The 25,427-nt window shown below is 39.5% G+C and overlaps 1 protein-coding gene across 3 annotated transcripts in view; it reads left to right on the top strand.

Annotated features, from left to right (window-relative positions):
- The window catches only part of LOC122996888 (ryanodine receptor 2-like), a 188,954-nt gene that overhangs the window by 100,469 nt on the left and 63,058 nt on the right, over window positions 1-25,427 (top strand). Inside the window, exon 1 of one of the 3 annotated variants that reach the window (XM_044372676.1) lies at window positions 116-429. The exons of 1 other annotated variant lie outside the window; for it this stretch is intronic. The gene's annotated coding sequence lies outside the window, so the exon portion shown is untranslated. Of the gene's footprint in view, window positions 1-115; window positions 430-25,427 lie in introns of those variants that run through there. One more of the 3 variants, XM_044372675.1, reaches the window with a different exon arrangement.

The raw sequence follows: 25,427 nt of genomic DNA, 5'->3' as shown, positions 1-25,427 counted from the left end.
ATGAAAACCTCACACTTTATGACTCCCTTAGAGTCTGTTCCTCGGTTAAATCAGCCAGTGTGTTAGTTGAGCTCTTATAGTTTTCCGGAGCTATTATCAATGAATGAATCTCAGACTTTTTTTATTCGACGGGTGTGCCACCTGCCGGTGCGTCACCGCCGCTCTGACCAATCCTGACGCAGTGTCTCTCCGTGCGCCCATGGAGATCCCGCGGTGCTCCTCTCATTGCCGTCCAATCTACGGCTCGGTGATGGCAGAAGGTGTCGAGCCTCGTTAGCTGCGTACAGTTAGCGCTTCTGATGTGACTACATTGGACTGCCGTTCTGCTGCTGTGCCAAACATGGACCCGAGACAAGTTTGATTGGATTTCCCGGTTATTCCCATCTACTTGTACTCCTTTTGACCCCGCGCATCAGTGAATGTCATGAGGTAGGTGGGAATAAGACAAAAAGAGGAAAGTTTTGGAAATATTTTGTCAAAGTATTTCAGTCTTACACTCTCAGATCCGATTCACTGCTGCTTATTTTTGGCACGTTTTTCGCCGCACAACAGTGCACAGTGAAGTTGCAGACAGCACAGAATATTATTGATTTCTTGCGCACGTCTCCAAAGCGCTTAAACTGTATTCAGGATATTAGTTCGGGCTTCTGTTAGATGTGCTTTTGTTGAAATGCAAGTTTGGCAAACAAGTGCTGCTGCTGCTTTTTTCCCCCGCTGGCCGGCTCAGCATCCCTGCCCAGCCCTCTGCGCTCTGCACTCTTCAGATGCCTCTCTTTCGAAAAAGGCGACGTGGCTTTTCAAGCATATATGCTCTAGTCAAGTTAATTTTTTTTTTAAAAAGCGAAAAAATAATTGCTTTTGTGCTGTGATTACCAAAAGTGAAAGTTTATCAAACAGAGGAAAAAAACCTCATCACCAAAAAGAGGCAGTCGTCTGTGCGTATTCTCCCTGCTGTGGCACATTATTATTTTGGTGATCAGATGTAATGTTATTGCATTGCTGTAGACAGAGAAAATTAATTGTGTCCTTACATGGAAAGTGGAAGGCTTTCATGAATTGGGGTGACTATTTATTTATGATGCCCATAGATGGCAATGTGAAGGAATGTTCCCTCTCAGTGACCTGGGGGTACTTTGACATTGTGTTGGATAATGAGTAAGAGCAGAGGGAATGGCATCTGTGCCATGGTGCAAATATTTTCCTTTTAGTCTACGGCTGCAGTTATTCATCACAGAAGCCAGAGTGTGAGTTTGACAATACAGTAGCCGTATATGAATCACAAACTATTCCACCACGGCTGTAAACCTTGATAGTTTAGCATTTTAATATGTTGCATATATCAACACAACCGGTGTGTTTTCATATCAATATATCAACAAAGCCATTGTTAGGGAAAAGCGCAGTCAAGTTCTGTGTCATGTTGAATGCACGGTCTGTTACTAGTCTGTTAAAGGTGAAGTAGGAATGTGTTTAGATAATTATGACTTTCCATTGCCTGCTGTGGGGAGAGACGCAGATGAGGACATTCAGAAGAGAGAAAGACGCACAAAGGAGAGGACGAGAGACAGAGAGAGAGAGAGAAAGGTGAACAGCAATAGAGCTTTCACGGCTTGATGTATTGTTTGAGCCCCGGTCAATATTGGTTGAGTAATATTTTTTCAGCCTTTCCTCTCTTGATAGATGGTTTTGTTGTGCGCAACGCTACCACCGTATTGATCATGGTTATGACTTTCCTAAATGGACTGTGGGTGGAGGATAGTATATTGTTGACGGGCTCTGGTGACACAGGTGTAGATGGCACCAAGCGGAATGAAAATATCTTCGCTTTTACCCTCTGCTGTACCAGTTTGTTCTGCGTGGGTTCTGCCTTGGTGGCATGTTCACAGATGCTGATGCTTTTGGGTTTTTCAGTCCCAAGTGTTACTGCTTAATAAGTGCAAGGTTAGTTTAAAGATAATAAGCCACTGCAGCTGCAGTGTTTAGTGGAACTTCCCAAGCTATTTCAAGTCTGCCTACCACCTCTAAAACTCACTAATTAACATGTTTTATTTTGTTTGTTTAATCTGTACAAAAAACAAAGTGTAGGTTTGAAAAACCAGTACAAAAACCAGGAGTCTCTGCTGGTTGCAACATCTGGCCAAATTCACCACTCATAGACTGTCAAACTCACATTTAGCTGCTCTACCTGTAAATCACATCCCAATCAAACACTCAGACACCATAATTTTGTCTCCAAAGTATCCCGTTCAGTAAATTATGAAAATCTTATTACCATTTCACACACTATAATTCCATTTTCGCCTCTCCTTCCCTCCAAATTTGGACTGCTGAATAGTGAGATCGCTGTCAGACAAAGCTTTTATCTGTCATGTCCCAAATTCTGAACTGTTTCTTAATCACTGAGTCATGGCTTACCCCTGATGACCTCTCCCCTCTCACTGAAGCCACTCCTTCAGGTCACTCTCACTTTCATCAACCCAGGTCACATGCATGAGGTGGTGGGGTTGCCATAATTCACAAAAATGTGCTCAGGGGCTCCATTATCTCTATAGGCTCTTTTTTTCATCTTTTGAATTTCAGGCTTTTGTGATAGATGGCACCCTGACTGTCTTCTGCCTACTAGTGTACAGCCCCCCTGAGCCCATTATTGATTTCATCAGTGAATCCTCTGATCTCCTCTCCCACATTGCTCCGATATACGTCAATATTCTCATTCTGGGAGATTTCAACATCAACGTTTGCTGTCCCTCCGAAGCCATGACATGTGATTTTTATAAATGTACTTGAATCCTCCAACAGTCTGTGAATGGCCCAACCCATGTTAAAGGTCATATCCTAGATTTAGTTCTCTCCTCAGGTCTCTCTATTTCCAACTCTGTGATAGAAGATTTTCACCTATCTGATCACAAGGCAATCATTTTTGATCTTGATTTGTCCACCCTTCTCTCTTCCACTCCCGCATTTCAAATTCTTCCAGTGCAACTAGGTTTGCAGAAGCATACAGAGAGGCTCCCATCAACACCAGTATCAAGGCTGCACTGTCTCATGTGAGGAACTTGTCTCACTATTCAACAGTACTGTTTTGGCCAACCTTGACTCTGTTGCACGGCTCAAAACTAAAAACAACATTAATGCTGCGTTCACAGGCAGACGGTAGACAGACAACAGCGTCTTGACAGCGCAGGAAAAACAAATAAACAGTCCGACGAAATGGCAGGATCGCAAAACGAAACATGCATGATGTTATGTTGCTATGGTGATACCGTATTGTTTACAAAGATTGGTATTAAATATATTAAATAAAATTATTTCGTCTCTATTATTTTATGTCATTATACTAGTGATGCACATAGCTATAAAATGCAGCTTTCTCTTAATATTCTATTGCAAACTTGAAAATAATTGCAAACCCCCCAAAACATAAGGCCATTCATACATTTCCAACAAAGATAGTGAAAGGAGAACTGCACTTGGTGTATCCCTCTGTGCTGATTGCCTGCCATATGTCAGCTATTCTTGTAATATCTTGGTAGGATTTCAAGCTCTGATCGTATAATTCCAGGTGCTGTTGCACCAAAATTGTTAGCTTGTCGTCGTCCCAATTACTCATGTTTTCTCCTTGCCCGGTTGTAAATTACCTTGTGAAGGACGGCAAAAAGTTAAAATATTTTAACTTTTGACAGCAATGCCGTCTACCATTACCGCTGCTGGTATTCTCTGCCGGCCTCACCTAATTTTAGCGTCCTGCTCTCGTCCACTAAAATGATATGTGCTTTGCTGTCTACCGTCTGCCTGAATCATGTGAACGCAGCATAATACTAGAGATAAGGAGAGCATGCAGAAGGGCAGAGCGGAGGTGGAAAGCGGAATAAATTGCAGATCTCATTCCAAATTCCAAAGGATCTCTTGGATAAATATCAGATAGCTGTCAAAAATCCAGGGCTCAATACTTTTCTAATCTTATTGACAAAAACTGTCATAATCCCAGGGTACTTTTTAGTGTACTCCCACCTCCTGCTTAGAAGCATGTGTTTCTAAATGTGAGGATTTCCTAAACTTCTTCAGAGACAAAGTACTTGACATCAGAGCTAGTATTAGTCTATCTGTAAATAGCCTATCCATCTCCCCTGAAAACACTGCAATTCTAAATTCGCTTAACTCCATCACTTTATCAGAACTTTATCACATTATCTCTTCTGTGAAGACCACCACCTGTTCTGTCAACATTATTCCAACTAAACGCTTCAAATAAATTATTGGCTCCATTGGCCCCAGCATTCTTTGAATTATCAATAGCTCCTTGGAAACCAGCCACTTTAAAAAAAAAACAGAATCTAGATCCTTCAATCTTCAGTAATTACAGACCAATCTCCAAACTCTTTCTAAAATCCCTGAAAAAGTAGTTTTTAACCAACTGTTGTCCCACCTGGCTCAAAACTACATTTTTGAAAAATTCCAATCTGGCTTCAGAGCTCTTCGCAGTACTTAATCTGCATTACTGGGAATAACTAATGACCTCCTTCTAGCTGTTTACTCAGTTGACACAGTAGATCATTCTATTCTCATTCATAGGTTAAACCAATGGGCGGGGGTCTCTGGTTCTACCTTAAACTGGTTTTCTTCATATTCATCCAACAGATCTTTAAATGTCTCTATTAGCAACTCATCTTCCTCCTCAGCCCCCGTCTCCTGTGGTGTCCCCCAAGGTTCCTTATTTGGTCCAATCCTCTTCTTCATCTATTTGCTTCTGCTGGGTCATATTATTCAAAAACACAACATTATTCAAAAACACATTATTCAAAAAGTCTTTCACTGTTATGTGGATGATATGTACCCAAGAGCCTAATAGCTACAAAAAACTAACTAACCTTAATAACTCTCTTCAAGACATCAAATCCTGAATGGCTGCAAACTTTCCTCAGCTCAATGAGAATAAACCTGAAGTAATTTTATTTGGACCAGAGCAAACAACATTATTTCTCCTCATCTTGGCCTATTGGCCCCGTCTGTTAAATCACATGCAAAAAATCACGGAGTCATATTCAATTCAGGGTTGAAGTTTAACAAACAAATCAATCAGTGAGTAAAATTAAGCTTCATGCAGCTCTGCATCATCTCCAAATTCAGATTAATTCTCTGTACTTCTGACCTGGAGAAAGTCATCCATGCCTTCATATCCTCCCGCCTTGATTACTTCAACTCGTTTTATTTTAGCATCATTCAATCTTGTTTATCTCATCTCCAGCTAATTCAGAATGCAGCAGCAAGAGTTTTGACAAGGTCAAAAAAAAGAGAGCACATTACTCCCATTCTTGCCTCCCTACCCCGGCTGCCTGTTCGCTACAGAATTAATTTTAAAATCCTGGTGTTTGTCTACAAGGTGTTAAATAGTTTAGCCCCCTCTTACATTACAGAACTCCCGTCCCCATATCACACTGTCAGAGAACTGAGATTGTCTGACCGACAACTTCTGTCTGTTCTGAGATCCAGGACAAAGTGTTATGAGGACAGGGCCTTCTCTATCTCTGCCCCAAAACTATGGAATTCACTTCCTCCCGCCATCCAACCCACCTCCCTCCCAATGTTTGAGATCTTCTAGAGTCATTTTAAAATGCACTTCCACTCATTAACCTTTAACTGTGCCTAAAAGGCACAGTTAAAGGTTAAAGGGTGTCCTTACTCTGATTTTTCCTCCCTTCTATTGTGTTTGTTTCCTTCTTTTGTTTTTGTTTTCCTCTGTGTGTGCTGTACAGTAAAGCAGTAAAGGACAACTGTGTTGTGTGTAAAGTGCTGTGTAATTAAAGTTGAGTTGACAACTTGTAGTTATTACACTTTGTTTTTGTAATTAGGGAGCTTTATAGATGCTGGTCGGTGGATTTTTTTTTATACCTTTGGACAGAAGCAGGGTAGCTGTTTCCCCTTCTTTAAGCTAATCAGCCGCTGGCTATATATGGCTGGCTTCATATTTAATGAATGGTATCAATCTTCTCATCTAACTGGCAAGAAAGCGAACAATCATATTTCCCAAAATGTCAAACTATTATTTTGATAACAATAACATGGATATGGGACATTTCAGCCTCCCGTCACCTAATTATTTCTCGGTTTTCAAAGGCGGTGCGACAGATGTCTTAGGCAAAGAGTGACACAGACAGCAGTCTGTTATCAAGACACTTAAAGAGGCTGCTTGAATAAAAATACACACAAGATTAAGGATTAAACAGACAATTTCAGCTGCTTTATGATCCAAACAAAAGCATCAAGCACTATAACCCCAAGGCCACAGCGTGCACTGATTGGCACTGCTAGGCTACTTTTAGAGCAGGCAATAGGAGACAGTGATGGGTATTTTACAGGAGTCAGCTGGCCAAACAGACGGGCTAACTCCCCCATTGGGTTTCATTAGAGCTCATCTTGATGTTAAAGCCTATTTAATCCACTTTCACAGCCATGCAGACCACAACAGAGCAAAGCACAGTGTCTATCTTTAGACAGCACATGAGCAGAAACTTTTCCATCCCAGTTCAATTATTAAAACAATAATATGAATTCACTCTAGTTGTCCTTTATATGTCTCTGTTGAAGAGTTTTTCCCGTACAGCCTTTGTGCTGGTAAAAAAGGTGATTTCAGTATCAGATAGAAAGCTGTCAATCAGTGTCTGTTCAATTGTCCATAAACAGCCGTGTTTGCTGTGTGCAGCCTTGCGCTTCTTCCCCCTTCTTCCATTGTTTCTCCAGTAAGTTGACATGCAGCCTGAGGGTGCGATTACAGTAAAGCCTTATGAGGTGAGTGCTTTGTCTCCACTCTCTGGGCAGCTACTGTTGTTGTCCCATGTTCATAGCGTCTGCTTAGCCTCAGAGACACAGTGCTTGTAAAGACACTGACAGACTTCAGTGGCTTAGTAAGCAGCTTGACATCTGGGACATTTTAAGCAGAAATATATTTTATGTAGCCATTCATTTAGACACAATACACGAGAAGGGTTTAATCATAATTATATTGGTGTCTAATGCAAATAACTTGTTATTGACTTTGTGATTATTTTGCTGTCTTGTGATTATATTACTTGCAATCATGGTGCCTTGCGGACGTAATAGTGGCTTTTATGGCTAACATAACATGTATTAAACTTACACTCATCACTCACATTTTTACTAGTTCTCATAAGCGTAGCTGGAGCTGCCCCTTATTGGTGGCAATAAGGTGCTCACTTAAGGGCTGTTAACAACGCTGCTCCATGTTTACCTTAGGATATTGTGTATGTTCAGCACACAGCAATCCACACACAAATCAAGATAATGCAAGTGACTTAAAGCTCAAAGGTCAGGTGTGGGGCAGGACAAGAAGGATGATTTATAGAGGTAGAGTGGAGGTCAGCAACGCTATGTTTATAGTTTTATGTAGTTCTTTCAGGTATATAAACTCTCTCCGTGGTTGTACATTTGAATCTGTCATCTGTAACTGTAAATGTTGGACTTAAGAAAAAGCCCGCAGTGCTGCCATACATACCAGTATTTCCATACAGTTTGCAAATGCAAGCCCCGCTGCACTTCATGCACTGGTAATCTTTGTCTTTGAATTATTTTTTTCTTTGTGCCTTTATTTCTCTTTTAACTTTCTCCGCCGTGCTCCCTGCGCCTCCTTTTCTTTCTGCTGTCATTCATTCTCTTTCTCTCCCCCTCTCTGTCTTTCTCCCTCCGTCATGTGTCATTTCCTTTTTTTCCTCTCAAACTGTCTCACTCTCTTTACTTCTGCTCTCTTGACAAATTAAACCTCACTGGAGGGAATTCAGATTCATGTCTAACATATGACTGCTCTGTGTCTGTTCTTAGCAAATAAATCAGTGATAAATTGCCCTCCGTCATTTTCAGTTAAGGTCCGGAGGAATGGATCGTAAAAGGGAGCTGCACTGTACACGTAGGAAGAGTGAGAAAGCATGACAGGGTGTGAGACAACAGAGACTGATAGAGTGCTGGTGAAATATGTATACTTTACGTTAAAAACCACTTACGGAGAGTGAATCCACACCAGCTCCAGTTACTGCAGAGCTGAGAGAGCAGCAAGTGCTTTAACACACACAGAAAGGAAAAAATTATGATGATGATGGATGTTTGACTGAGATTGGACCAGCTTCATTCTCTCAATATTCAGCCACATGTTTCTGTGTTCCAATTAATGTTGATGACTCATTTATTATTCTTGGTTAATGTAGTTGCACACAGTATTGATTATATTAAAGATTGATTTGTAAATGAAACCCTACCACACAGTACATTTTATTTTTCCCACTGCGACAGACTGATCTATCAAGAGATCAGCCACAGCAGCTCTGGAGCATTAAAGTTAATGTCAAACTAACAAATTTGTAACAATAAACTAAAAAGAAATCATGAACATTTTCAGATGAGCCGAATGTTTAGTCCTCGTAATAAACTTTGTGGCTGGCCTACTGCTGTAATTTTTCCAAGGGATTGGTCTATGCAAGTGGTAATAAGATTGCAATTACCCTCTGTTGACACATTTGTAGTGGCGTCAGTTTCATAACACAATAAAATGGCTGGTACAAGCTCTTGTTTAGAAAGCAGCAACTAGACGCCTGTAAATACGGGTGAACTACTACTGTGGATGAAGGGGAAAAGAAAGAAAGAAAGATGAAGGCAGTAAGAAACAAATGTAAGGGTGAAAAAAAGAGTTATGCCACCAGGGGAAAAAGAGATACAACAAAAAAATTAAAAGTCAAGTCACTTGTTGAAGTATTAAAATGTTATTGATTAATCTTTTTCACATTGCAGAAGAGCATGTTTACTTTCTACATTTCCTAACAATGCAGCATTCATTTTCCTTTGCTATTTCAACAAAAAGGTATGTTGTCTACTATACAGTTTACAATGGGATAAATGCTCACAATGAGCTGAAATGCTTCCAGTCATCAAACGTACTGTCTGACACACACACTGAAGCTATTTCTCAACATTAAAGCAATACTATAGACGATGCAATTTGCAGTTATGGGTTCTGAATGCAGTGCGACAATGTCTGTCAGCGGGGTATTGTATTGAATTTTCAAACTGAAGGAGCCTAAAGAATACCACATACTGTGACATGCTGTATGCACTGAATAATGACACTGTAGGGTTAAAGCAATGCTGTTGTGCATAAAGATGAGTGGGTAGATCACTGTCACACCTGCCAGGCAATAAAATGAGCATTTGCTCATTAAAGACATGATGAGGATTTCTTGTGTGGCAGATGTTGGCACAGACATACAAACATCTGTTGGATGTTCAAAGAAAAAGGCCAGTTTAGTACCAATAAGCATATAATCTGAGTACATACTGTATCACTGCTCAGGCTCATATATTCCTGTGAGTAGGCAGGTACCTTTTCATTATCAGACTGAGATGATGACTGATTAATCATACTCTGCTAATGTCACAACAACAAGGACCTCCAAAACTAAATTGAAAGTGTTTAATGTCTAATCACTCCAACATAAAGTTTGATTAGATGCTGCTGTGTGATTAGGTTCCTGTCAGAAAGAATTTATAAGGGCGTTCCTTTTAGGATTTTGCAGTGGCACATTACAAATGAAAAATGCCAGCTGCACCTTTTTTTGTTTTCTTCAGTTGTTTGTTTCTGCCTGCCTTCCTCTCGCTCTTGTAATACAGCTCATCAAGCCCATCTCAAGCGTGTCAAATTGTGTGTCAAGCACTCAGCTTCAATGCATATCCTGACTAAATCACATTTTTTTTGGCTTTGTAATAAAAAAAAAAAAAGTTCCATCTACAAATCAGGTTAGAGATTGGTTTGAGGTGAAGAACTTTCAAACATAAGTGATTCTTCTTTGCTGCTTTCTGCCTTCTTCATTTCACAGATAGAGGAAACAAAAGACCATGCATTGGGGAAAGACAATACGTTTTCAACTCAGGGTTGGGACAAATGACAGAAATATAGGCAGTATACCCACACTCATCACATAGAGTCGGCTTCGCAAAAAGCCTCCTGCTTTTTGTGCATCATTATTCAGTAGCCTCTACATTCAGCAATGTGTCTGCACTACCTTGCTCTTGTTTTGTTGCATATGGCACATGAGAGACTGAATGGACTGGCCATTATGTCTGCTGAGAGGATCATAGCTCAGGATGTAGGTAAAGGACACTGTTGAGGATTTTACACAATGCCAAGCTTGTGGGATGCAGTTTAAAAAGGTGAGCGAGTGCTTTTTCAAGGGGATTCGGAGTTTCGAATGGGCCCCTGTGCCAACTTGTTAGAGCTAATTTCTACGCTGAGTCGCTGCCAACTGTGTTTTTGATAAGATTTTAGCAAAACTACTGTGCAAAACAGCAGTATTACCATAAGCATAACATATAGTGTGCTGTGGTTCAAAATCCCACACCTGTATCCAGCTTAGTGTCTGATGTGTTGTGCTGTTCCTCTGCTACAGAGGCATTAGTGCTTTCAATTTTACGGGAACCTCTCAACAAAGCTTTTTATTTGATTTTGTGACTGTTGGCATTTGTCCATGGTTTTAAAGTGTAACCAGGATTGTTAAATCCGACACGTTTTATGTAAAAAAAAAAAAAAATCTACTTCATGTGTGTATGTATGTTTGTGTTTGCATACTTCTTTATATGCGTCTCGGAGTGAAGGCTGGCCCATTAAAAATCTTGTAGTATCTCTTTTTGAAGCCTTTTGGAAAGACACCGTCCTCTGTTTATCCTTTACAGTACTATCAAATTTTGAGCAGATGCTGCAATCATGCTTGAGGGGTCAAATATTGATACTTTAATGTTACAGTTGGGAACTAGTTAATCGTTTACACAGCTGGTTTTCATCATACTCATTCACCTGAGTCATCTGCCTCGCCAAAGTTTGTTTGTTCCACCTGCTCTCTTAATGATGCTTGAAGGTTGCCTCTCATGTAACTTTATGCCTGCGGTAGTGTCGTCACCGGCCCAATTTCCCACCGAACGTCAGTAAAAGTGACATGTTCAAAGTAAAGTCAAGCGAACAGCTCTATTTGAAATTTCGATTTCATAGTTTTCACCCTGAAGCAGATGTTGAAGAGTGTCTATTTGCTCCATTCTTTAAAGGAGTTCAAACCAGCACGTGACTCTGTAGAAGAAAATTAATCCGTGCCAACAATATCCCCAGCCCCCCGGCCAAATCCTCAGCTGACATTTACATGAGTCTAAGGCAACAAAAGTGTATGAAAATAATTTCATTCCAATTTGTTATCTTGTCAGTGCATGTCTAAAGAAGTACTTGGTTCAGTGCTTTATCGTCAGTGTTTTACTGCACAGTGGGGTACTCTTATTGGACAGGTTGAAAGCTGAGGCAGAATTAGATGAGGGACACAGCTGTACAATGTTCCTATAGGGATTTGAAGTGTTTCGTAATAGTAACAAGCAGACAACAGCCTGATCACAACATGGTAGAGTAAGACAAACCCTCATAGGCCATCACCCAAATTAAAAAATGTTTGCCTTGAGGATTGCTGCCAAACTGTATTTCGTTGTGTATTAGTATACAATGACAATAAAGAATCTATCTATCTATCTAACCCAAAGCAATTAGCTTTCCAATCTTTTTATGCAATGGCCTATAATATTATATGCAAGGCAATATTCATTCAGTACTGTTTTAACTGGTAAAATACACCTTTAAAAAGTGAAAAGGTGTGATTTAAGGATCATATTAATAGTCAATGGTTGGAGTAAAAACACTCAAAATGAGTAAAAATACTCAGTTACAACTAAAAGTCACACATTCATAATGTGATATGTACAGAAGTATTATGGTCAAAATGTACTTTAAGCATCAGCATACATGATTGTATATGACATAATTTGAATTGTTAATAATGATGCATCAATGCCTAAACTGCATTTTACTGTTGTAGATAGCCGAAGTCTATGTGGTTATCTGGGTAGATTAGTCTAGTGTTTCCCAATAGGTGTTGTGCCCCCACCAATCACAAGATACATCAGGGGGGTCGTAAGATGATGCTCCACTGCACAAATTTCTATAATTTTCCAAAAAAAAAAAAAAATCTCTAATCTTAGCTTTTGTTGTGCAATAATGGATATAAGCAATTACTTAAATTAAACCGTCTGAGAAGCTCAAAGGGGAAATCACTCTTCAGTGTAACTGCTGACAACGTGGAGACATCTGAAACGTGACAAGTGGCTCCAAGTAGACGCAGCTTTTTTATAAAGGGTCACAAACTAATAAGGTTGGAAACCACAGGTTTAATCCTTACCAATGCAATATATTTTATAAGCTTATCATAACTTTTTATGTAAAGTCTTAATGTAAAAAGTAACTAGTAACCATAGCTGTCAGATTTAATATTGTCAGTAAGTATTAAGTTACATAAAATGAAAATACTAAAAATTGCACTTATGTACAGTATTTAAATGTACTTAATGGTAAATGTACATTTCCTCAACTGTGAATAATTTGCCATGATTCTTAGTCCTCTGGTGCACTCACGCCTGAGTCTGAAGACGGTCTCGCTTATGTAAATCAAAATAAACTCTCTGAGTCACAGCAACATGAACCAGTATGCAGTGTGAAGATTTCCAGTCCCCGGAGGCTGAAGTAAAGAACTTAATTATAATTAGAGGTATCAATACTTTAACATCAGTGTGATGAGAAATCTCTTGCTGGAATTTTTCCACTCCTCCATGTTTTGTGGATGAAGTGGTGTAAACCTATAAGACTTCCCCAGGGATTACTTCCATTTAGCCAAGTGATAATAATCTAGAGCTCATCGCAGGAATGTGTGTAACTTGGCATGACATGAAAGCTCTGTGGGAGAAGTGCAATGACATGAATCACTGGGGCAGGTTTGTAGGACTGGTCATCTGTTTTATGTTCATCCTTATCAGCAATATCTATTTTGGCAAGAACATTATCAAACATCTTTGTGAAGGAAAAGGTGTATTTTTGCAGCTTCTGATCCATTTTCAAATTAGCATAGCACAAGCTCAACAGAGTTGGTATTACAGAAATGCGGAAATTTTGGTGGAGGACAAGACAGCCAGAGTACATTAACTTTAGTGGTGTCTTTGGGATGAAGAGCAGGCTAGAAGCAAGAGAGGATAGATGGAATTGCCTGGCATGTCTCCATACAAAAGTTTTTGGCAGGGTTATGTTGGTTGAAAAAAAAAAAAAAGCACACTGTATATTGGCTTGGTACCTTCTGTGTTTCTTTGAAATGTAATCATAACCCAGGCTGGACATATTTATTGCAGGCAACACACTGGAGTTGAGATAGCTCATTATTCATCAATAGTTAGTCAGCTAAATATATGGTGTAAACATGAAAATAAAGTGGTTAAATAAGCTTGATTTATCAAGACTAGATTCCTGGCATAGAGTTCAGTTTAAATCTCTTCAAATGAAAGTGGCAAATGGGCAAGACAAAGGACATCATGGGCTCTATTTTTGAGCAGTAGCAAAGACAGGCGCCATTTTAGTTTGCTTGTTTGGGAATTTTGCTGCTTCAAACAAACACGCTTGAACCGTGGAGGATGAAGACGCACAGCTGATGTTGTGTTCGTATAAATTGGGAGGCGCAATGCAGAGTGTGGGTAATGTTTGTGGTTTCGTTCGGGGAAGGTGTACATACAGACCTCTCTAAATTCACATAAACCTTTTATGTATTTTGTCTCTTTCACTTAAATGTTTAATCTAGTACACATTTAAATGCCCATCAAATTAGATTATTTTAATGACTAACAGGGCACAAAATTAGCACCAGCCACCAGCCAAAAAACAATGGTAATCTATTGAGTGGCTGGTAAAACTTGAACATTCACTAACCATTTGACTGGTGGACAAAAAAGTTAATTTTGCTAAATTCTTTCCGAAAATGACAGCAACAGCTGCTTGTAGTATGAATTAGTTGATTTAAATATTGTACCATCAGCCAACATACAGCGGCAGTCATGATATGTGCAATCCTTCAGTTTGCAAATATGAAAGTAATTAAAAATATAGGTATTTAAGTTAAACCTTTGGTAGTTTCAAATTAGACACTGTGGCAAACATTACCACATGCTGCTACCGAGGACAGGGTCCTCCATGGGGCTACTGAGATGAGGTGATTGGAAACATCACTTTTCACTGGGATTTTCTACAAACAAAAACTTATCCCATCAGAATAATTTGAAAGATGCAATAATCACAAAACAACCCTGCACAAAGTGGCTTTAAATAATTAAATCTTCCAACACTGGCAAAAAATACAGGAGTGCCATTACAGGATGCTTTGCACTGGGAGGATACATTGCTAAAGCTCCTCTGCACTAACATATGGTTCGCGATGATACTCCACTGAAAAGGCTACATGTTATTGATGACCCTGAATAAGCTCCTGAAGTTTTCTCTCAGGCTCTGCCACCTCTTTGCTTCATCCTCTTTGCTGTTCATGTTTATTTAACCACTTTTTTTTAAATATCCAGATTAGTCTCACTAAAGCTCTTTAAATTAATCTCATTAAATCTCTTTTTCAACAGAGACATGGATGGGCAGTTAGAGTTTGCAGTCATCTGCTTCATTTTTCTTAAGCTGCTATCATTACATCAGTCACATCCTGCTTAATCCTTAACTGCTGAGAACCACCAGGGGAGCAGGATAACCCTGTGACCTCATTGCAGCCACTGTTTATTATTTGTACATTAGACATCAGAATCTAAGGTGATATAATGAGTTAACAATGATGAACGGTTCTTTGGAGAGCAAATGAAAGGGAGTCTGAGTCATTTCCCTGGTTTGGTAATGACCCCTTTTATTGTATGTCAGCTTTGGCAGCAAGTTTGAGAACAACGCTTGGCTCTCATATATCATAATCAGGATGTGACAGAGGTTATTTATATTGTTCACAATCCAGTGTTTGGGTTCCTTCTTAATTCCATGGTAAGTTTCCAAGCACTATCTTGTGCTAAGGTGGAGAAAGTTAATTATACTTCTGCCAAACCAAGGTGTTAAATCGCTAGTGGCTCAGTGGAGTTGGGATCGAGACTCCTTGGCTGATGTATGGAATGCTTCGTCATCGAACAGTAACATTAACAAGGCAAGAAAACTGATGTGTGCTAGAGGCTCCAGACTCCATTCTTCCACTCATATGTTTTGACTCTTTTCAGTCTTTGAAGCGCCGGGTGTCTAAACCAAAATATATTTGTCTCCCTCCTGATTATATCAAAGAGCCATTGGTGGATGAAATGAGAAATCTTTTGAAATGCCTAAAACAAAACTGTGCTCTAATCAGATTATTTAATTGGAACAAATTGTCCGGACAGATGCTTCAAATACAGCTGTTTATTAGATAATTCTTTAAGTACAGCATGGCGTGCGTCCCTGCACCTCGGACAGGAATTGCTGATTTAAGCAGTGTTATACTTTAACGCTCCCTAGAAAAACCTGTCAAACTTGTTCTGCAGTATACTGTTTGTTAGTTTACCATGTGTCTGACCATCCTCTCAAACTTTCTGACAAAATTGGATCGGACTGCGGAGATACTTACAGGCGCAGCTGCACAAAGTAGTGCTAAATTATTTTCCAGCATGTGTGCAGACAATAATGCAGGTTCTGTAGCTCCCCAAAATGCCAGAACCAAACAAATTCATTTAATGTTATCTTTGGCTGGGTGTGTAAGACTAGGAGCTGGAATAGAAAATCATTTTTTTCTTTTTACTGAAATGGTTCAAAGAGCCATGAAGAAATTAAATGACAATTCGTGATGCAGATGGTTGCATCCGAGGCAGACATATTTTCCTTCGAGCTGCAGTTCCTTTTCTTTGTTTTACAGAACAAATTCGAAAACATCACTTTTGCCAAAGCATAAACAATTTCAGTTTAGTTATGTAAGTTTGTTATCATTACTTCCCCGCCATTTGAGAGGCAATCATTTAAAACCTCAAAGAAAATAATTAATATTTTTCTGTCATTGTAAGACTGAGTTTTCATTCTTGTAGCAACAGTTTGTCACAAGTGATAGAAAGTGCAACTATTGAACAAGTATGAAAAGAAGTTTTAATTATGTCATATTGTTAGTGAGATAGATGTGTGTCCCTATTAGGAGATTTTATTGGGGGTGTTTTAATAAATCCCCCATTCCCTTATTTGATTTACTTCTGTTGTGACTTCTACAGGCTTTGGGGGTTCGGCTGTCTGAGAGAAAATCAATTCCCTCATAATAACATAACTCTGAGGACTGTGGGGGAATTAAAAGAGAATTCCCTCGTATCTTAATATGCACTGAATTTACTTACTAACAGCTGCTGGAGCATCGTTTCATTTTTCCCAGAGTTTTTAAATTCACTCTGGTACACAGACTAATAACATTCACTCTTTCTTTCTACTTTCTCGTTGATTGATATACTACAAAATGCATGCACATTTCACATTGATTAGCTTTTAAACCCACCCCCTTCAGGAACAGACAAAATCCCTCACTGCCATTATCGGAGCCTTGTCGTTGTGATTGTTCGGGCGTGTTCCTGTTCAATGCGACCATCAGTCAGTGGAAGTGACAGGACGGAGCCCAACCTAACACGAGGCTTGTCTAAACAGCGAGGTCATTCGATCTCTGCTCCTGCCTCATCCATCAGAATGACATATGCAGATGGTTCGCTGTACATCCATAAGACCTCTAGACATCAGCGGCTCCATATTTAACCTGCTCATAAGTCCTGTCTGAACGAGACTGTCCCTTTTAAACTTCACGTCACTGGAGTTTGAAAGATTGTAGTATCTGCTGATGTGTTATTTTAAATGTCTCATCACATGTATTAAGTTTTATAATAAATCAACAACATCTCATAGGACAAAAAAAGTTTCAAGTCATGTGATGCACTGGAGTCTTACAAGCTCCCAGCGTCCTGACATTCGACATAAGTTAAACTGAAACTTCAATTCTACTTAATTGAATAATTTACACATGATATTCCTTTGGGTCGTGACAAGATAGAGAAGAAAGGCGGAATAGGAAAAGGTAGGGGGAGGGGATGATATAAAGCTCGTGAACTCGCACAACACTCCCCCTAAAATAGAAACTAGAGAAGCAAGACTTTAATCTGTGATGCTCGGCTGAATTTACAGCCCGGAGGTGATCTGTGGACACAGGAGATTAAGAGGTTTGTAGACTTGCATGTGTGAAACTCAAAAGAGGTTTCGTATTATAGCTACGCCATGAGTTCTGCACCAGAATAAACAATCTGATGTGTTAGACACAAACTGTCTCAAAGCACATCATCTGTAAATCCACTGATGTGTCACTTTAATGGAATATGCATGTACAACACGTTCTGCAATTGCGCAGTTTTCTCTGCATTAATAATCCCAACATGGCTTATCAAATTTTCATGATGTCCTCATGATAAAAATCAAACACCTCGCAAACTCAACAGAGTTTTGACTTTTTTTTTTTTTCTTACAATTTTACATTTTGTACCTCTGAACATGTGGGGAGGCTGTCTAGTGAGGAATCAAGTGATTGGCCTGAATAAAAAGAAAATGGAAAATTAATTTAGTAGAAAGCCCCAGGCTGAGTGAGCAATATATCACATTTACAATGAATGATTATGACCATCAGAGTTTTTGGTTTCAGATTTCTTAAGAAGTAGGTTTCTAAATATTTCTGGGGATACGAACAACACATCTGCGTGTTTTTTTTCTTGTTTAAAAAAAAAAATCCCGTGGTTTTACAATCCAGCGCTGCTTTTTAATTCCTTTAAGTGGGTATCAGAATATTTTTATAATTGCTGAAAGTATGTATTGGCTGGCATTGGATATGTGTAAATCCATTTTCCTCCATCACCGTCTCACTATTTGCTTACACTGAGCATAATGAATCATTAATTCACTGCTGTCACTTGCAGCCCACAGTCACTCGGAGCAGAATTAACTCTTGATCCAGAGAAGGAACAAAGAAATGAAGGAGCCTTTCTATATTTGTTTCACTCCGAGCCGCAAACTATGGATCCGTTTATGTGTCGATGGGGATGGGTGTTTTCTAATAAGGCTATTACGCCGCACTTGCTAATGCATGTTGTTTTGAGTTTTGCATTTTTGTAATTTTGCTGTCTCTCATTTTTCCTGACCTCCTGTTCATCTGTGCTTCAGGTATTATCAGACTTTTAACAACAAACGATTTTCTGTTCTCTATCAGTGGCTGATAGAGCATCGCTGTGAGCGCTAATGTGTTTTTGTTCTCTTCAATAAAGAACCCTCTCAAACCCAAAATTGGCTATATGTTACAGAAGATAAATTTTAATCAAATAGAGGAGGCACCAGCAAGAACTTAACGAGAGTGTCTCTTTTGGAAGATGTAGGGTGTTTTAATTAATCTGGATTACTATCCCAAAATCTCATTAATGCTCAGTTGAAATCAAAGTGTAGATATTGTGGAGACATTAGCATGTAACTCAACATCATTATCTCTTCACTGGATAATAAATTGTGCCCCATAGATAAGGTAGTTGGCATCCCACCGGACAATGAAACTGCTGCAAAAGACATAAATCAGTGATTGAAAGGTAGACTTTGTAATTCTGTTAAAGTACCCAAAAAATACCCTCAAGTGTCCTTCCAGCTGTTTTTTGATGCTTTTACATTCAACTGTGAACTCCACTGAGTGCATCTTTAAAGTCAGTGTCACTTATGTTTTGTGGCAACATGTTTTAAACTGAGAAAATGTGCTTTTTTGGGGGGGAAACTGACTGCTCTATTTAATAAAAGTTGGCAGAAAGTCTGGTATTCTAAAAACATATTCGTTGATTTTATTTTCTACAGCTGCAGGGCTCAGTTTCTGAATCTTTGTCTCATTTCTGTGGGCTTTTCTGGTTTCTGTTTTCTTCCTTTCTGGGGTCCCCAGGAGAAAATTTTTCCAATAAGACTGGTTGATTGCTGCTGCTTGTCTCTCTCTCTGTCACCTCCTGTGGCAGAGGCTCAGCTGTTCTGCCCTCACACAGGCATAGAGACATTGCCGGTCTAATTGGTAATAACCCTTCAGCTGTCATAACTGAGGTTCGCTCCGGCTTTTTGGAGAAAAGTTAAGAGTACCTGTACCTTGCTGTTATTGCTCATTTCTGGTTAATGCTCCTGTGGCAGAGCAGATATGTGTTTTAAAATTCTAAATATTTTTGAAATGAATATGAATTTCTTATTTTGTGAAGGCTTTTCCCCCTGCGCAATTATTTATTGGTTTAAATATGGCATTTTCTCTGAAAATGCTGCACACACTACAGCTCAGATCTCTCCTCCATTATTGCTCATTTTCCAGTATGTTCTCTCAGTGAAGATGGAGCTGTCCCTCATTGTTTATGACTTACTGTTTTTGCAGCATTTAAAGGTCAAACTGAACAAATAACTTGTGAAAAGGCAAACAAATGACTCAAAGATGTTGTTCCCATGATTTCTAAAAGCAAGCTTTCGCAACACTCGTAAACGTATGATTTCTCTCTGAAGCGATTCCTTGAACACACAAACACTTCTCAGCATTCTGCATGTCGAATTATGGCCACAACATATTAAAAATCACCCAGTGAGTCTCACTGATGTGTGAGAAAAGACTCCTCATCAGTGTGTTTGTTTGTGTGAGACATACAGTAGGCTCTGATTTAAGAAACCAAGGGAGCTGGATTTCATATGAAGTTTGTTCTCCTGAAGTTGTTAGTGTCGACCTTTTGCCTAGATTTTTTTGCTTCTTTTTTTTTTTTTTTTTGGACTACAGAGTCAGTCCACAGGAAGTATTTCATGACTATTAGTGGTCTTGCGAGATGAAGGTCAGAAATAACTTCTGCCTGATTGAAGACCACCTTTATTTGAAAACCAAGAATATTCCTTTATTGGTACTGGCGCCGAGACAATGCAGTTAAATTCCTTTGTGCATGAATAATTCTTTTTGCTCCTTGTGGGACCTTGTAACATAGCCTTCTTTATTTTCTCATTCTGTCATGTCTCAACTGGTTCAGAGCTAAATGGAACTGGAACGAAGTGCTATGTTTGGGAGTCGCTGTTCTCCCATTTCTGATGACCGATGGCAGGAGAGAGATGAAAGGCCTAATGTAAAAAGCCATGCCTCTGCTTCTTTTCCTCTCCATCACCTCTCTTCTCCCCTCCTGTTTCCTCCATCCTCACCTAAGCTGCAGTGCATCCATTCACAGTCATGAAAATATGCAGTGGGTTCTGCCAGTCCTGTCCATATACACAGTGCACAGATGCAGAGGCACGCAGGCACATATTCCACCTCCTGTCATCCCTTCTTCCTACTGTTTCCCATTCCCCCTTCTCTCTCTGCCTTCTTTCTAAGGTACAATATCCCTCATAGGGGCAGAAAACAACCATGGTTTTGGCTGAGTGAACGCATTAAGAGCTTTGAGCTTCTGGGATTCTGAATTCTTTTATGCTACTTTGTGGTATTTGTGGTGATGAGGCCTTGGATGGAAGCTAAATGGGCTGAGGAAGTTCACTGTGTGCAGCAAGGATGCACATCATTTGTCAAACAAGCTGTCTTCAATTATCCATCAAACACAATACTAACCATTAACGTGACCTTCAATAAAAAGCTTGTTTGCACACCAGCTGGATATCACACATACAGAGCAACTTATAAACAGGAATTTAGTTGTTCTCTGGTCATCTTGCTACCAGACGCAGAGCTGATGCAATTGCTGCTCCTTTTTTCCCTTTCACAACTCTTCCCCTGCATTTAAAGAGAGCAGATCTCATGTTCAAAATATGCTCTTTCTGTTTGTGTTGCTCAGTTTGTGGTCCCATTTGTCCTAATAGTTACATTTTTTTTTCTTTCTCCCCCTGTCGTTCACACCTCCGTGCCTCACGCCTCCTCTTATGCTGTCGGCTCGCATTCAGAGAACCGCTAATTGAGTTTTTGGACAGCTGGCCTGGTCTCAAACGCTCCACGAGAGATAAAAGAAATTTTGCATTACAACATCAAAGGGGTGCCCCCGCACCATCACCCCGTTCCATTTCCACACTCACCAAAACACGATGAGATCAAATGAACATCTAAGGTCAGTGTAGCACCGAAGGGTTAATGACGGTGAGACCATGCTCAGATTTTTAATTCAAACTCCCGGCAGATAACTACCTTCAACCCATTCACGTCTCATCATTCCTCTGATGACTCATGCACTTTGCACTTTGCGAACAACCTGTTTATTTAAAGCACTTTATATGAATACATGTGACTGTAATTTGATGTGGCTTGGCTCAGATCTGTCATTATCTGACACTGTCTACTTCATGAGGATCAATAGGCTGTTAATAGCTGCAGCCATGAGGTAGACGGCACATCTCAATGCAGCAATGGCATAGTATGGCAAGTATCCTGTAGTGCAGAGACTTATTTGATGTTAGAGGTAGCTCACAATGCATTGGATCATTCCTGAGACCATTTCACCAAGGTTCTATTTTTTCTTTTTATCATTTCTCATATGACTCTCTGAGAGTAATTCCTTATTCCTCTAAGAGCATGTAATAACAGCTGTGACTCTTACTCGGACAGAGAAAATGATCCAACTATATTATACCCTGACATCTTCTATATTTCTAATTCTCTACTCTGGAAGTGAAGTGGGGGGTATATTGAGTATGCTGCTGTTCCCTCATACAGTGTATAGATTTATATGAAGCTTTCATATCCGGCCCTACAAGATAAATTGTAATCCACTGACCTCAGCTGAATGAAGTCAGCCAGATAAACACAGGGAAACGTATCTGTGTGTGTGTGTGGGTGCTTGTCTTAATTCAACACAGGGGGATTCATTAATATGGTCATGAGTCATTTACGCAGATGACAAAAGGTTCTTTATCTGAGTGTAGATGTTGTATCAACCCAGCAGGTATTCCAGGGCGGCTCAAGAGCCGTTTATTGCACACACAATCATCTATCTTTTCATTGTCTGTATCACTTGCACCACAGGGTCACTGTTATCGAAACCATAACCATCATATGAAACTCAGCTAAAAGACCTGGCCTGGATGAAAGGCTAGAGAAAATTAAAGGTGCCATCATGTGTTTACTTGTAAACAAAAAAAAATATTTTGTTTATATTTAAGTGTTTAACACTAAAACACGTTGTGTGTATGCTTGAAGAACAAACACATTTAATTCATTTCCTTTGTCATAAAACATTTGTGAAGCTGATTTTTGAAGATTTTAATTGTGCATTGTTTACTACTTCCTTGCTTTTGTTTGCGCATTGCTACTTTTCTTTGCATGTTACTGTCACCAACTGTTGATAAGCAGAGACCATGAAATTGGCAGCAGAAATGTGAATTGCGTCACTCACATGCTCAAATCCATGCATGTGTGTCTTCATGCACACACACAAAACAACCAAAACAGGGACACGCTTATATAAAGTATTGCTACATAGAGCAGTGTACCTTTAATTTGTTTGTCTATGGTGTCACTGTGCAGTCACACACGTTTTACTTGAACTGAAATCCTTAATTTCTTGACCTTCAGACATGTACATAAACATATATAACTGAAGGGTTTGTTTTAATGATGAGGATGAACAGCTTCTGAAAATAGTAATAACTTAGATTTAGTTGTTGTTGTTGGAGTTCATAGCAGGTTCCTTTTGTGGCAAGGCGGCCCTTTTGTTTACTTTTGGATCACAGATTATCTTTAAAGATCTTGGCAACTGTCATACTGTAGCGCTCGTGCAGTTTTTTGCCGGGGTCACAAAGACCTGCTCTGCCATCAGTGGTGATGTGCCTGAAAACAAAGACTGAATGAATCTTGTATCTGTCTTAAAACTCAGTGTGACAGTGGAGCTATTGTCTCTGTGCGGTACTCTTTAGAGAGATGACTTTTAACATTGTGAGAGGACGAGAATGCTGTGCTTTTGGCGAATTTTCAAGGCCCCTCTGTTTTTCTCTCATCTTGTTCCTTGGAAAGATTATATAAGAATAGCAAATAACGGTGTTACAGATCAGTTTAAATGTTTTTAACTTCGTGGAGCGGATGCAATAAAATTGAGTTTTGCTCAAATGTGTTATTGACTGAGGTACGAATGTCACTATGGTTGTGCTTTTTCAGTTTTAGGTTAAATGATGTAAAGAGAAAATTGCTTTATTGTGTTCCTTCCATAGTTCCTTTTAATCTGGCCTTTATTTCATGCTATCTCTCCTCGTCTCGTCTTCATCCCTCATCTCTTTCCTTCCTTCACAGCCTCCTGGGCTTTTATAGTGGCTGCTTCTCTTCCATCTGTTTCCCAATCAATTTGGTCTAATTTCCTGCCAATTGGTCCACCTCCATGGGCTAAGGCTCATTTAACAGGAAGTATCGCATGTTGAGATCATCAGCTGTAGTTATGGTGATCAGTCCGTGAACCTCTAGACGTTACAGAAGCTTGCCTGGAGTATGGCCATTTGTTTCAAGTTTTGAATACGGCTCTGTGTGACCACTGTGTGGAAACAGCACTGTTTTAGCAGATGACTAAAACATTTTGTAATTGTAACAACATGAAATGTTAACGAAGAAAACATTGTGCCTGTAGCCAGGTTGCTGTCAAAGATTCTGTGGTATTTTGTTTTTTTTTCCTGATCAAGGAACCTCTTTTCTGTTCAGCATGTTGCATAAATACACAGTTTGTTTGCTTTGCAAGCTGAAAGTCATATAGAGACAGCTGACTGTGATCTGCGTACAAAGCTCTGTCAGTTCATTTTAATTGCAGTGTTGCATGCAACAAAAACAAACCATCCTCCCAGTACAGCAAATACGGTACTTCATTATTTTATTGCCACTTTCTTTGAGTGTTCAGTCTATTGCCATCATCATGCATTTGTTTAAGACTGGCACCAACACGGCGCCTATCTAATCTCTTTAAACAGTAATGTTTCCCCCATAAAGTATTTATTCTGACCTGTATTTCTCTTTCTGTTAGAGCTATTGCCTTCCTCAAGAATTAAATTCATATGGTTCTCTGAACTCAAAAAAACAGGAGGCTTACAGAAAAAGCCAAACTTTAATGTGTCCTCCCTGATATGCCAGAAAGATATCTTTTTGTTTTCTCTCATAAATAATTCTAAAGCAAGCTTTAGCTAGCAGGAGGTTGTCGATTGGGAGAAAGGAAAACAGTCTTTCTGGTCAGCAAGGTGCACTTACACCTATTAACTTTTCCATTTTCCATGACCTTCAGTAGACACCGAGGGAAAATATGTGGCATTGCTGGCATTGGTCTGGTTAAGGTCCTTTTTGGGTTAAGCTGTTTCAGGCTCCTTTGATAGCCTGCAATTGGGTTTCCCGCCTGACATGGATAAACCATTTAACAGAATATCCCTGTCCACCTTTATGGCTTTGAAAAATCTCCACTGAGCAGTAGGTGTGACTGCAATGTGCTTCCTCTGCTTCAGCTCATATATAGACCATTTTTTCCACATAACATCATTACATATTTAAAAATGCACCAACACCTGCAAGTATCAAAAATGTGATTTCTGTAGTCATGTTCCTGTATTTTTGTAATTTACTATATGTATCAAGACATCTGAATGTTTAAGCTCTTTCAGATTTTTTTGTTAAGAAGTCATACTACCTGTATGTGTGGGAATGGCCTTCTTTATTGTGATCCAAGGGAATCTTAATGTGGTTTAATCACACTGTATCCGCACAATACAGAGCCATGGTGTGTGTCTGCTGCACATGAAGTAGCCAGTCTTATCAGTGGGAGCAGATGGAGAGCGTCCAAGTGAGAGACTCAGTCTGGCTCCATGTATGTCATAAGTAAGAGGATGACCTTGGCTGAATCTCAACTGTGGTTTAGCCATAAGAAACACACTTTGTCTTTTTCTGTCTGTATGGCCGTCTGTAGGTCTCTCTCTCGCTCTCTCTCTCTCACACACACTTTCACACAAACGGCCTCGCTCCTACACATTCCTGTACACCGTATTACAGCTGGAGACAATATACACTCCTCTGCACTATCACTTCATCAAAAAAAGACATTTGTAAGACACGCACTGAAACACAGAGACACTTGCAAACCCTTACAAGCAGGTGATTAGATACTGAGCCATTTGTAGCATTTACCACAGTGGGATGAAGTATTTGCTGAAAGGTTAACATGTTGCTTGATAGTTAATATCATAAGCAGGCTCAGTAAACATTCTTCTCCTTTAGCCTAAGCATTCAATGAAGTTTGAGCCCCACTTTTATCATGCAACAACAGAACTCGCAGCTCTTAAATCAGCCTGACTCTGGGTATTTAACTAGTACAACATAAATCCTAAAATGCATTAATCAAGTGCAATTTTTTTAGGGTCTGTGTAGTTGTTTTCGCTTTGCTGCACTCTCAGGGAAGGATAAACAGTTAGTGAAAGGTGATATCAATATATTTTCGGCCAATAAATTTGAAGAGCTTTGCTCATAGATTTATATTGGACC

Source organism: Thunnus albacares, chromosome 14 (assembly GCF_914725855.1).
Source record: "Thunnus albacares chromosome 14, fThuAlb1.1, whole genome shotgun sequence".
NCBI classification, from domain to species: domain Eukaryota; kingdom Metazoa; phylum Chordata; class Actinopteri; order Scombriformes; family Scombridae; genus Thunnus; species Thunnus albacares.
The sequence above is the reverse complement of the archived record's forward strand: the minus strand, read 5'-3'. Positions and strand labels throughout refer to the sequence as shown.